The sequence below is a fragment of the Saccopteryx leptura genome, chromosome 12, assembly GCF_036850995.1.
Source record: "Saccopteryx leptura isolate mSacLep1 chromosome 12, mSacLep1_pri_phased_curated, whole genome shotgun sequence".
Lineage (NCBI taxonomy): Eukaryota > Metazoa > Chordata > Mammalia > Chiroptera > Emballonuridae > Saccopteryx > Saccopteryx leptura.
This window is the reverse complement of record NC_089514.1, coordinates 39892996-39905468: the sequence shown is the minus strand read 5'-3', so window position 1 is coordinate 39905468 and position 12473 is coordinate 39892996. Positions and strand designations below refer to the sequence as shown.

The 12473-nt window shown below is 35.5% G+C and overlaps 1 protein-coding gene across 1 annotated transcript in view; it reads left to right on the top strand.

Annotated features, from left to right (window-relative positions):
* SAMD9 (sterile alpha motif domain containing 9) overlaps positions 1 to 12473 on the top strand; it is a 28573-nt gene that overhangs the window by 3614 nt on the left and 12486 nt on the right. The gene's annotated exons all lie outside the window — the stretch shown is intronic.

Genomic DNA, 12473 nt, shown 5'->3' with positions numbered 1-12473 from the left:
TGACATTGATAAATCAGGGTACATATGTTTAGAGAAAACATCTCCAGGTTATTTTGACATTTGATTATGTTGCATACCCATCACCCAAAGTCAAACTGTTGTCCGTCACCTTCCATCTGGTTTTCTTTGTGCCCCTCTCCTTCCCCCACCACCTCCCTCTCCTTCCACCTCCCCCGCCCTGTAACAAACACACTCTTGTCCATGTCTCTGAGTCTCATTTTTATGTCCCATCTATGTATGGAATCATATAGTTCTTAGTATTTTCTGATTTACTTATTTCACTCAGTATAATGTTATCAAGGTCCATCCATGTTGCTGTAAATGATCCGATGTCATCATTTCTTATGGCTGAGTAGTATTCCATAGTATATATGTACCATAGCTTTTTAATCCACTCGTCCACTAACGGACACTTGGGCTGTTTGCAGATCATCGCTATTTTGAACAATGTTGCCATAAACATGGGGGTGCATTTCTCCTTCTGGAACAGTAATATGGTGTTCTTAGGGTATATTCCTAAAAGTGGGATAGCTGGGTCAAAAGGCAGTTCCATTTTTAATTTCCTGAGGAATCTCCATACTGTTTTCCACAGTGGCTGCACCAGTCTGCATTCCCACCAGCAGTGCAGGAGGGTTCCCTTTTCTCCACATCCTCGCCAGCACTTATTCTGTGTTGTTTTATTGATGAGCGCCATTCTGACTGGTGTGAGGTGATATCTCATTGTGGTTTTAATTTGCATTTCTCTAATGATTAGTGATGTTGAGCATTTTTTCACATGCCTATTTGCCATCTGTATGTCCTCTTTGGAGAAGTGTCTATTCATTTCTTTTCTCATTTTTTGATTGGACTGTTTGTCTTCCTGGTGTTGAGATTTACAAGTTCTTTATAAATTTTGGTTATTAACCCCTTATCAGATGTATTGTCACATATGTTCTCCCATTGTGTAGTCTTTTTATTCTATTCATATTGTCTTTAGCTGTGCAAAAGCTTTTGTTTGATACAGTCCCATTTGTTTATCCTGTCTTTTATTTCATTACCCATGGAGATAAATCAGCAAATATATTGCTGCAAGAGATGTTGTAGAGCTTACTTCCTATGTTTTCTTCTAAGATGCTTATGGTTTCACGGCTTACATTTAAGTCTTTTATCCATTTTGAGTATATTATTGTGAATGGTGCAAGTTGGTGGTCTAGTTTCATTTTTTTGCAGGTGTCCAATTTTCCCAACACAATTTGTTAAAGAGGCTGTCTTTACTCCATTGTATTTCCTTACCTCCTTTGTCAAATATCAGTTGTCCATAAAGGTGTGGGTTTACTTCTGGGTTCTCTGTTCTGTTCCATTGATCTATATGCCTGTTCTTATGCCAGTACCATGCTGTTTTGAGTACAATGGCCTTGTAGTATAACTTGATATCAGGAAGTGTGATACCTCCTGCTTTATTCTTGCTTTTCAAGATTGCTGAGGCTATTCATGGTCCTTTTTGGTTCCATATAAAGTTTTGGAATATGAGTTCTATATCTTTGAAGTATGTCATTGGTATTTTAATTGGTATTGCATTGAATTTATAAATTACTTTGGGTAATATACACATTTTAATGATGTTTATTCTTCCTAACCATGAGCATGGTATATGCTTCCACTTGTTTGTGTCTTCCTTGATTTCTTTTATCAATGTTTTATAAATTTCCGAGTATAAGTCTTTAATCTCATTGGTTAAATTTACTCCTAGGTACTTTACTTTCTTGGTTGCAATAGTGAAGGGGATTGTTTTCTTAATTTCTCTTTTTGACAGATCATTGTTGGTGTCTAAAAATACCTCTGATTTCTGAGTATTAATTTTATATCTTGCCACCTTGCTGAATTCATTTATCAGGTCCGGTAGTTTTTTGACTGAGACTTTAGGGTTTTCTATATACAATATCATATCATCTGCAAATAATGATAGTTTTACTTCTTCTTTTCCAATTGGATGCCTTTTATTTCTTCTTCTTGTCTGATTGCTGTGGCTAGGACTTCCAGGACTATGTTGAATAAAAGTGGTGAGAGGGGGCACCCCTGCTTTGTTCCTGATCTTAAGGGAATTGCTTTTAATTTTTGCCCATTGAGTATGATGTTGGCTGTAAATTTGTCATAGATGGCCTTTATCATGTTGAGGTATGTTCCCTGTATTCCCACTTTGCTGAGAGTTTTGATCATGAATGGGTGCTGGATTTGATCAAATGCTTTTTCTGCATCTATTGAAATTATCATGTGGCTTTTCTCCTTCCTTTTGTTTATGTGATGAATCACATTCATTGATTTGCAAATATTGTACCAGCCTTGCCTCCCCAGAATAAATCCCACTTGATCATGTTGTATGATTTTTTCCATATATTGCTGGATCCGGTTTGCTAATATTTTGTTGAAGATTTTAGCATCTATATTCATCAGGAATATTGGCCTATAATTTTCTTTCTTTGTGTTGTCTTTGCCTGGTTTTGGAATCAGAATTATGCTCGCCTCATAAAAGGAGCTTGGAAGTCTTTTTTTTCTCTTGAATTTTTTGAAATAGCTTGAGAAGGATAGGAGTCAGTTTTTCTTTGAATATTTGGTAGAATTCCCTTGTGAAGCCATCAGGCCCAGGACTTTTCTTTGTTGAAAGTTTTTTGATAACTGTTTCGATCTCATTTGTTGTCATCAGTCAGTTTAGGTGTTCTGATTCTTTCAGATTGATTTTTGAAAGATTGTATGTTTCAAGGAATTTGTCCATTTCATCTAGGTTGTCTAGTTTTTTTGGCATACAGTTCTTCATAGTATTTTCTTACAATATTTTGTATTTCTGTTGTGTCAGTTGTTATTTCTCCACTCTCGTTTCTAATTTTATTTATTTGAGTCCTCTCTCTTTTTTTCTTGGTGAGTCTAGTTTAAGGCTCATTGATCTTGTTTACCTTTTCAAAGAACCAATGCCTGGTTTCATTGATCCTCTGTATTATTTCTTTATCCTCTATGTCATTTATTTCCACTCTGATCATTATTATTTCCTTCCTTCTACTACCCCTGGGCTTTACTTGCTGTTCTTTTTCTAGTTCTTTTAGATGCAGGATCAAGTTGTTTCTTTGAGCTTTTTCTAGCTTAAGGAAAGCCTGTAATGCTATAAACTTCCCTCACAGGACTGCTTTTTCTGTGTCCCATAAATTTTGAGTTGATGTATGCTCATTATCATTCGTTTCTAGGAATTTTTTAAATTTCTTCTTTGATCTCATTATTAACCCATTCGTTATTTAATAACATGCTATTTAGTTTCCAAGTGTTTGAGTATTTTTCAGTTTTTTTTTTTGTGGTTGATTTCTAGTTTCATGCCATTGTGATCAGAGAAAATGCTTGATATGATTTCAATCTTCTTAAATTTGTTGAGACCACTTTTGTGCCCTAACATGTGGTCTGTCCTAGAGAATGCACCATGAGCACTTGAAAAGAATGTATATTCTGCTGCTTTAGAGTGAAAGATTCTGAAGATATCTATTAAAATCAGTTGATATAGTGTGTCCTTTAAGCCTGCTGTTTCTTTGTTAATTTTCTTTCTTGAGGATCCATCTAGTGATATTAGTGGGGTATTGAAATCCCCTACTATTATAGTATTGTTGTTTATCTCCCCCTTTATATCCATCAAAGTCTGCTTTATATATTTAGGTGCTCCTATATTCGGTGCATAGATATTTATAATGGTTATATCTTCCTGTTGGATTGCTCCCTTTATCATTATGTAGTGACCTTCTTTATCTCTTACTATAGCCTTTGTTTTAAAGTCCATTTTGTCTGATACAAGTATTGCTACCCTAGCTTTTTTTTCATTTCCATTTGCATGATATATTTTTTTCCATCCTTTTACCTTCAGTCTATGTCTGTGATGGCGAACCTTTTTATAAAAAATCTCCCACTTGTGCAGTGCTGGTCAACCTGGTTCCTCCTGCCCACTAGTGGGCATTCCAGCTTTCATGGTATGCAGTAGCGGAGAAACTAAACAGTGCTACAATTGGCTGGTTGGTTCAGTTGTAGAGCATCAGCCCAGCATGCAGAAGTCCCAGGTTTGATTCCCAGTCAGGGCACACAGGAGAAGCTACCATATGCTTCTCCAATCCTCTCTCCCTCCCCTTTCTCTTTCTCTCTCTCTCTTCCTCTCCCACAACCATGGCTCAAATGGTCCAAGCAAGTTGGCTCAGGGCACTGAGGATGGCTCCATGGCCTCGCCTCAGGCACTAAAATAGTTCAGTTGCTGAGCAATGGAGCAGTAGCCCCAGATGGGCGGAGAAACCTCTTGTAGATGGCTTTCCAGTTGGATCTTCATCAGGGTACATGCGGGAGCCTGCCTCTCTGCCTCTCAATAAAAAAATAAATAATATAATAATTAAAATGGAATATATTTAAAGTAGAAAACATGACATACATATGTATTATATAATGAAATGACTACTGTGGTCAGATTAACATATCTTCTCATACAGTTACCATTTATTTTTGTGATGAGTGTACCTGAAATCTACTCTCTCATCATGCTGTACATTAGCTTTCTAGACATTTATCCTACATAACTGCAAATTTTTATAGTTTTACCAATATCTTCCCATGCCTTCCCACTCTATCTAGTCCCTGGTATCCTGTTAAATGAGTTTGACTTTTTTTTTTTTTAGATTCACATGTAAATATGATCATACAGTATTTGTCTTTCTATTTCTGGCTTATTTCATTTAGCATAATATCCTCAAGTTTCATCCATGTTGTCACCAATGGCAGGACTTCCTTCTTTCTCATGACTGAATGATAATCCATTGTGTGTGTGTGTGTGTGTGTGTGTGTGTATTGTTTCTTTATTCATCTGTTGACAGACACTTGGGTTGTTTCTATATCTTGGCTACTGTGAAAATACTAAAATAAAATGTGAGTGCAAAGATCTCTTTGAGATACTGATTTTATTTCTTTCTGATATATACCCAGAAGTGGGATTGCTGAATTATATATAGTAGTTCTATTTTTAATTTTAGGGAAAGTCGCCATACTTCTTTTCATAATGGCTGTATCAATTTATATTCCCAATATACAAGGATTTCCTTTTCTCTATATCCTCGCCAATATATCATCATCTTCATCATCCAGCCTGGTCCTGTGCCAGGCCAAGATCCTACGTCCATAAGAGCCAATTTGGAGGCTGGAGCAGACTGGGAGCCTTGGCCCCCAAGAGCTAATCTAGAGTCTGGGTCCATAGGGCCAGGCCAGCACTAGGGCAAATAGCCTGTGTCTGCAGGAGCTGCACTGGCACTGAGGTGTGACAGAACCTGGGTTCATGGGAGCCCACCCTGGAGACTGGGTCTTCAAGGACTTTGCTATCATGGTAATGCTAGCTTCATATAATGAATTGGTGAGTATTCCTTCTTTTACTGGGTTTTTTTTAGAAGAGATTGTGTAGAATCAGTATTAATTCTTTTAAATGTTTGGTAACATTCTCCAATAAATCTGTCTGGGCCTGGAGATTTGGGGGTAGATTTTTTAATTAAGAATCCTAGTTTTCTTTTGTTATGACTATTCAAATGATCTATTAATATTTCATATTGGGTGAGTTGTAGAAATTTGTGTTTTTGAGTTTTTCCATTTTATTTGAGATGTCAGATTTAAGTGTATGAAGTTGTTCATATACCCCTTGTCTTTTTGATGTCTAAAGGTTTAAAATTATACCATTTCATTTCTGATCTTCTTTTACAGTATGCTAGAGGTTTGTCAATTTTATTGATCAGTTCAAGTAAGCAGTTCTTTGCATCATTGACTCCATTATATAAATATTTCTGTTTTCGATTTATTTCTGCTCTTTATGATTTCCTTCCTTCTGCTTATGTTTTATTTTGCTCTCCTTTTATAAAGTTTTCTAGGATTTTAAGAGCTTAGATTATTGTTTTGAGACTTTTCTTCTTTCCAGTATGTGCATTTGTTGCTATAAGTATTCTTTCAAAACCGCTTTAACTGTGTTTCGCAAATATTGGTATGTCACATACTTGTTTACATTCATTGTAATGTGTGGGGGTTTTTTTTACTTTACTTGAGACTTTTCTTTGGCCCACAAATTATTTAGCAACATGATTTTAGTCATTAGGGGTTTTCCTCTTATCTTTCTGTTATCAATTTCTTATAAAATGCCATTGGTAAACATTCTGTATGATTTCAATTATTTTAAATGTGTTGAACTTTGTTTTATCATTTAGGATAAGGAATGCTATTCTGCTGTTGGATGGAGCAGTGTGTGATATGAAGCCTGTTGGTTAATGGTGCTGAATTCTTCTGTATTCTCACTAATATTTTGTCTAATTATTCTGCCAGTTGTTAAAAGAAAGATGTTGAAATATCCAACTATAATTGTGGATTTGCCTAAAGCTGAAAAGTTCTATCAGTGTTTGCTTTAAATGTTTTGCAACTTTCTTGTTTGTTGCAAACACTTTTAAGGTTGCTCTGATGTCTTTGTTGAATTGAACCTTTTAAAAATGCATAATATTCTGTCTGAGGTAATCTTCTTTGCTCTGAAATCTACTTTAAGTGGTATTAATTTAGCTACTCTGTATTGTATTTTTTTACCCATACTTTTAATTTCAATCTACCTATGTAGTTATTTCAAGTGAGTGTCTTGTAGACAAAATATCTTGGGTCATGTTTTTGTTTTTTTAGCGAGTGAGAGAGAGATAGACAAGAAGGGAGAGAGATGAGAAGCATCAACTCATAGTTCTGACAGCTTAGTTGTTCATTGACTTTCTTATATATGCCTTGACCTGGGGGCTCTAGCCAAGCCAGTGACCCCTTGGCCAAGCCAGAGACCTTTGGGCTCAAGCCAGCGACCATGGAGTCATGTCTGTGATTCTACACTCAGCCGGTGACCCTGCACTCAAGCCAGATGATCCCACACTCAAGCTGATGACCTCAGGGTTTTGAACCTGGGTCCTCAGCATCACAGGTTGATGCTCTATCCACTGTGCAACAACCTGATCAGGCTCTTGGGTTATGGTTTTAATACAGTATGCCAATTCTGTCTTTTAATGTCTGTATGTAGTCTACTTATATTTAATGTATTATAGTTATTTATGTTAATACTTATATCTACTATTTTATTTTTTGCTTCTGTTTGTTCTCTTATTTTCCTGACTTCCTGTGCTTATTTGAAAATTTTTTACAATTCCACTTTTATCTACAGTGGTTTTGAGTATACTACTTTGTATAGCTTTTTCTAGTCGTTGCACCAGATGTTACATTCATATATGTATAATTTATGACAGTGTAGTGGTGTTATTTTACTAGTTTGAATGAAGTGTAGAAATAATAGTTCCTATACATCCTCTTACCCTATCCACTTATATGATAATTATCTTAATTGATTCCAACACATATATTTAGAACCACATCGCCTGGCTTGTGGTGGCGCAGTGGATAAAGCATTGACCTGGAACACTGAGGTCACAGGTTCGAAACCATGGGCTAGCCCAGTCAAGGCATATAGGACAAGCAATGAGCAACTAAAATGAAGCAACTATGAGTTGAAACTTCTCACTTCCCATCCCTCCTTCTTTCTCCTCTCCCTGTAAAAATCAATAAATAAAATCTTTTTAGAACCATATCAAAAAATGCTTCAACAATCAAATAATTTAGAAAACCAAATAGGAGAAAGTCTATCATATTTACGAATACTTTTGCTTACCATGTTCTTTTGTCCATCTTAATGTTCCTGGGTTCTTTCTTTCATTTCCTTTATGTTTAGAGAACAATCTTGAACCATTTTTTTAGGGTAGGTCATGTAGGTTGCACCAGTTTACATTTCCAACAGCAGTACACAAGAGTTCCTTCTGATTTCTCCACATCCTTGCCAATCTTTTTCTTTTCAAGGCTGTTTTTTTTTTTTCTTTTCCTATTTTGGTAGTCATCCTAACAGTTGTCAAATTATATATCATTGTGGTTTTGGTTTTCTTTTCTCTAATGATTACTGCTGTTGAGCATTTTTTTCATATGCTGTTAGTCATTTGTGTATTGTCTTTGGAGAAATAGGTATTCAAACCCATTGCTCATTTTTTAAATTGGGTTATTTGTTTGGTTGTTGTTGTTGTTGAGTTGTATAAGTTTTTACTATATTCTAAATATTATCGTATCAGTTACATGATGCAAGTATTTTTGCCCATTCCACAGCTTGCTTTTTCATTCTGTTAACTCTGTCCTTTGATGCACAGCCTTAAATTTGATACAATCTCACAAAAGGGGTTTACTTTAAAGATTATTACACCTAAAGCAATTTTCCCCCTCCACTTTTTACTTTTCCTAGATCATTTAAAATTTGAACTTCTTAATCTTTATAGGTCAAATTATTGATGGAAACTTCACCTTTTTTAATTCATTTTTTTTTAATAATTTTATTTTTTTAATGGGGTGACATCAATAAATCAGGATACATATATTCAAAGATAACAAGTCCAGGTTATCTTGTCGTTCAATTATGTTGCATACCCATCACCCAAGGTCTGATTGTCCTCTGTCACCTTCTATCTTGTTTTCTTTCGGCCCCTCCCCCTCCCCCTTTCCCTCTCCCATTCCTCCCTCCCCCCCGTAACCACCACACTCTTATCAATGTCTCTTAGTTTCACTTTTATGTCCCACCTACGTATGGAATAATGCAGTTCCTGGTTTTTTCTGATTTACTTATTTCGCTTCGTATCATGTTATCAAGACCCCACCATTTTGCTGTAAATGTTCCGATGTCATCATTTCTTATGGCTGAGTAGTATTCCATAGTGTATATGTGCCACATCTTCTTTATCCAGTCATCTATTGATGGGATTTTTGGTTGTTTCCATGTCCTGGCCACTGTGAACAATGCTGCAATAAACTTGGGGCTGCATGTGTCTTTACGTATCAATGTTTCTGAGTTTTTGGGGTATATACCCAGTAGAGGGATTGCTGGGTCATAAGGTAGTTCCATTTTCAGTTTTTTGAGGAACCACCATACTTTCTTCCAGAATGGTTGTACTACTTTACATTCCCACCAACAGTGTATGAGGGTTCCTTTTTCTCCACAGCCTCTCCAACATTTGCTATTACCTGTCTTGCTAATAATGGCTAATCGAACAGGCTTGAGGTGGTATCTCATTGCCATTTTGATTTGCATTTCTCTAATAACTAAAGAAGATGAGCATCTTTTCATATATCTGTTGGCCATTTGGATTTCTTCCTGGGAGAAGTGTCTGTTCATATCCTCTTCCCATTTTTTTATTGGATTGTTTGTTTGTTTGTTGTTGAGTTTTATGAGTTCTTTGTATATTTTGGATATTAGGCCCTTATCTGAGCTGTTGTTTGAAAATATCATTTCCCATTTAGTTGCCTTTCTGTTTATTTTGTTATCAGTTTCTCTTGCTGAGCAAAAACTTCTTAGTCTGATATAGTCCCATTCATTAATTTTTGCCTTCACTTCTCTTGCCTGTGGAGTCAAATTCATAAAATGCTCCTTAAAACCCAGGTCCATGAGTTGAGTACCTATGTCTTCTTCTATGTACTTAATTGTTTCAGGTCTTATGTTTAGATCTTTGATCCATTTTGAGTTAATTTTTGTACAGGGGGAGAGACTGTAGTCCAGTTTCATTCTTTTGCATGTGGCTTTCCAGTTTTCCCAGCACCATTTATTGAAGAGGCTTTCTTTTCTCCATTGTGTGTTGTTGGCCCCTTTATCAAAAATTATTTGACTATATATATGTGGTTTTATTTCTGGACTTTCTATTCTGTTCCATTGGTCTGACTGTCTATTTTTCTGCCAATACCATGCTGTTTTGATTGTCGTGGCCCTATAATATAGTTTGAAGTCAGGTATTGTAATGCCCCCAGCTTCATTCTTTTTCTTTAGGATTGCTTTGGCTATTCGGGGTTTTTTATAGTTCCATATAAATCTGATGATTTTTTGCTCTATTTCTTTAAAAAACGTCATTGGAAGTTTGATGGGAATTGCATTAAATTTGTATATTGCTTTGGGTAATATAGCCATCTTGATTATATTTATTCTTCCTAGCCAAGAACAAGGTATATTCTTCCATCTCATTATATCTTTTTCGATTTCCCTTAACAATGGTTTATAGTTTTCATTATATAAGTCCTTTACATTCTTTGTTATGTTTAGTCCTAAGTATTTTATTTTTTTTGTTGCAATCGTGAAGGGGATTATTCTTTTGAGTTCCTTCTCAGTTGTTTCATTGTTGGCATATAGAAAGGCTATTGACTTCTGTATGTTAATTTTGTATCCTGCGACCTTACTGTATTGGCTTATTGTTTCTAGTAGTCCTTTTGTGGATTCTTTGGGGTTTTCGATGTATAGGATCATATCATCTGCAAAAAGTGATACCTTTACTTCTTCTTTTCCGATATGGATGCCTTTTATTTCTTTGTCTTTTCTGATTGCTCTGGCTAGAACCTCTAGTACCACATTAAATAAGAGTGGAGAGAGTGGACAACCCTGTCTTGTTCCTGATTTAAGGGGGAAAGCCTTCAGTTTAGTGCCATTTAATATGATGTTAGCTGATGGTTTATCATATATGGCCTTTATCATGTTGAGATATTTTCCTTCTACACCCATTTTGTTGAGAGTCTTAAACATAAAATTGTGTTGTATTTTATCGAAAGCCTTTTCTGCGTCTATTGATAAGATCATGTGGTTTTTGTTCTTTGTTTTGTTGATATGGTGTATTACGTTAACCGTTTTACGTATGTTGAACCATCCTTGAGATTCTGGGATGAATCCCACTTGATCATGATGTATTATTTTTTTAATATGTTGTTGTATTCGATTTGCTAGTATTTTGTTTAGTATTTTAGCATCTGTATTCATTAGAGATATTGGTCTGTAGTTTTCTTTTTTTGTGCCATCCTTGCCTGGTTTTGGTATGAGGGTTATGTTGGCCTCATAAAATGTGTTTGGAAGTATTGCTTCTTCTTCAATTTTTTGGAAGACTTTGAGTAGAATAGGAACCAAGTCTTCTTTGAATGTTTGATAAAATTCGCTGGTATAGCCGTCAGGGCCTGGACTTTTATTTTGGGGGAGGTTTTTAATGGTTTTTTCTATTTCTTCTCTGCTAATAGGTCTGTTCAGGCTTTCTGCTTCTTCTTGACTCAGTCTAGGAAGGTTGTATTGTTCTAGGAATTTATCCATTTCTTCTAGGTTGTTGAATTTAGTGGCATAAAGTTTTTCATAGTATTCTACAATAATTCTTTGTATATCTACGGTGTCTGTGGTGATTTCTCCTCTTTCATTTTGGATTTTGTTTATATGAGTTCTTTCTCTTTTTTCCTTGGTAAGTCTTGCCAAGGGTTTGTCAATTTTGTTGATCTTTTCAAAGAACCAGCTCCTTGTTCTATTAATTTTTTCTATAGTTTTTCTGTTCTCTATTTCATTTATTTCTGCTCTGATTTTTATTATCTCCTTTCTTCGGCTGGTTTTGGGTTGTCTTTGTTCTTCTTTTTCTAGTTCCTTAAGGTGGGAAGTTAAGTGGTTCACTTGGGCTCTCTCTTGTTTGTTCATATATGCCTGAAGTGATATGAACTTCCCTCTTATCACTGCTTTTGCTGCATCCCATAGATTCTGATATGTCGTATTGTCATTTTCATTAGTCTGTATATATCTTTTGATCTCTGCACTTATTTCTTCTTTGACCCATTCATTTTTTAAAAGTATGTTGTTTAGTTTCCACATTTTCGTGGGATTTTTTTCTTCTTTTTTGCAGTTGAATTCTAGTTTCAAGGCTTTATGATCAGAAAATATGCTTGGTACAACTTCAATTTTTCTGAATTTGCTGATGTTGTTTTTGTGGCCCAACATATGGTCAATTCTTGAGAATGATCCATGTACAGTGGAGAAAAATGTATACTCAGTCACTTTGGGATGAAATGTCCTGTAGATGTCTATCATATCCAGGTGCTCTAGTGTTTTGTTTAAGGCCACTATGTCTTTGTTGATTCTCTGTTTGGATGACCGATCTAGAGCCGTCAGCGGTGTATTGAGATCTCCAAGTATGATTGTATTTTTGTCAGTTTTTGTTTTAAGATCAATAAGTAGCTGTCTTATATATTTTGGTGCTCCTTGGTTTGGTGCATATATATTAAGAATTGTTATGTCTTCTTGATTCAGTGTCCCCTTAGCCATTATGAAATGGCCATTTTTGTCTCTGAGTACTTTTTCTGTCTTGTAGTCAGCATTATTAGATATGAGTATTGCTACACCTGCTTTTTTTTGGATGTTATTTGCTTGGAGTATTGTTTTCCAGCCTTTCACTTTGAATTTGTTTTTATCCTTGTTACTTAGATGAGTTTCCTGTAGGCAGCATACAGTTGGATTTTCTTTTTTAATCCATTCTGCTACTCTGTGCCTTTTTATTGGTGAGTTTAATCCGTTTACATTTAGTGTAATTATTGATACTTGTGAGTTCCCTATTACCATTTTA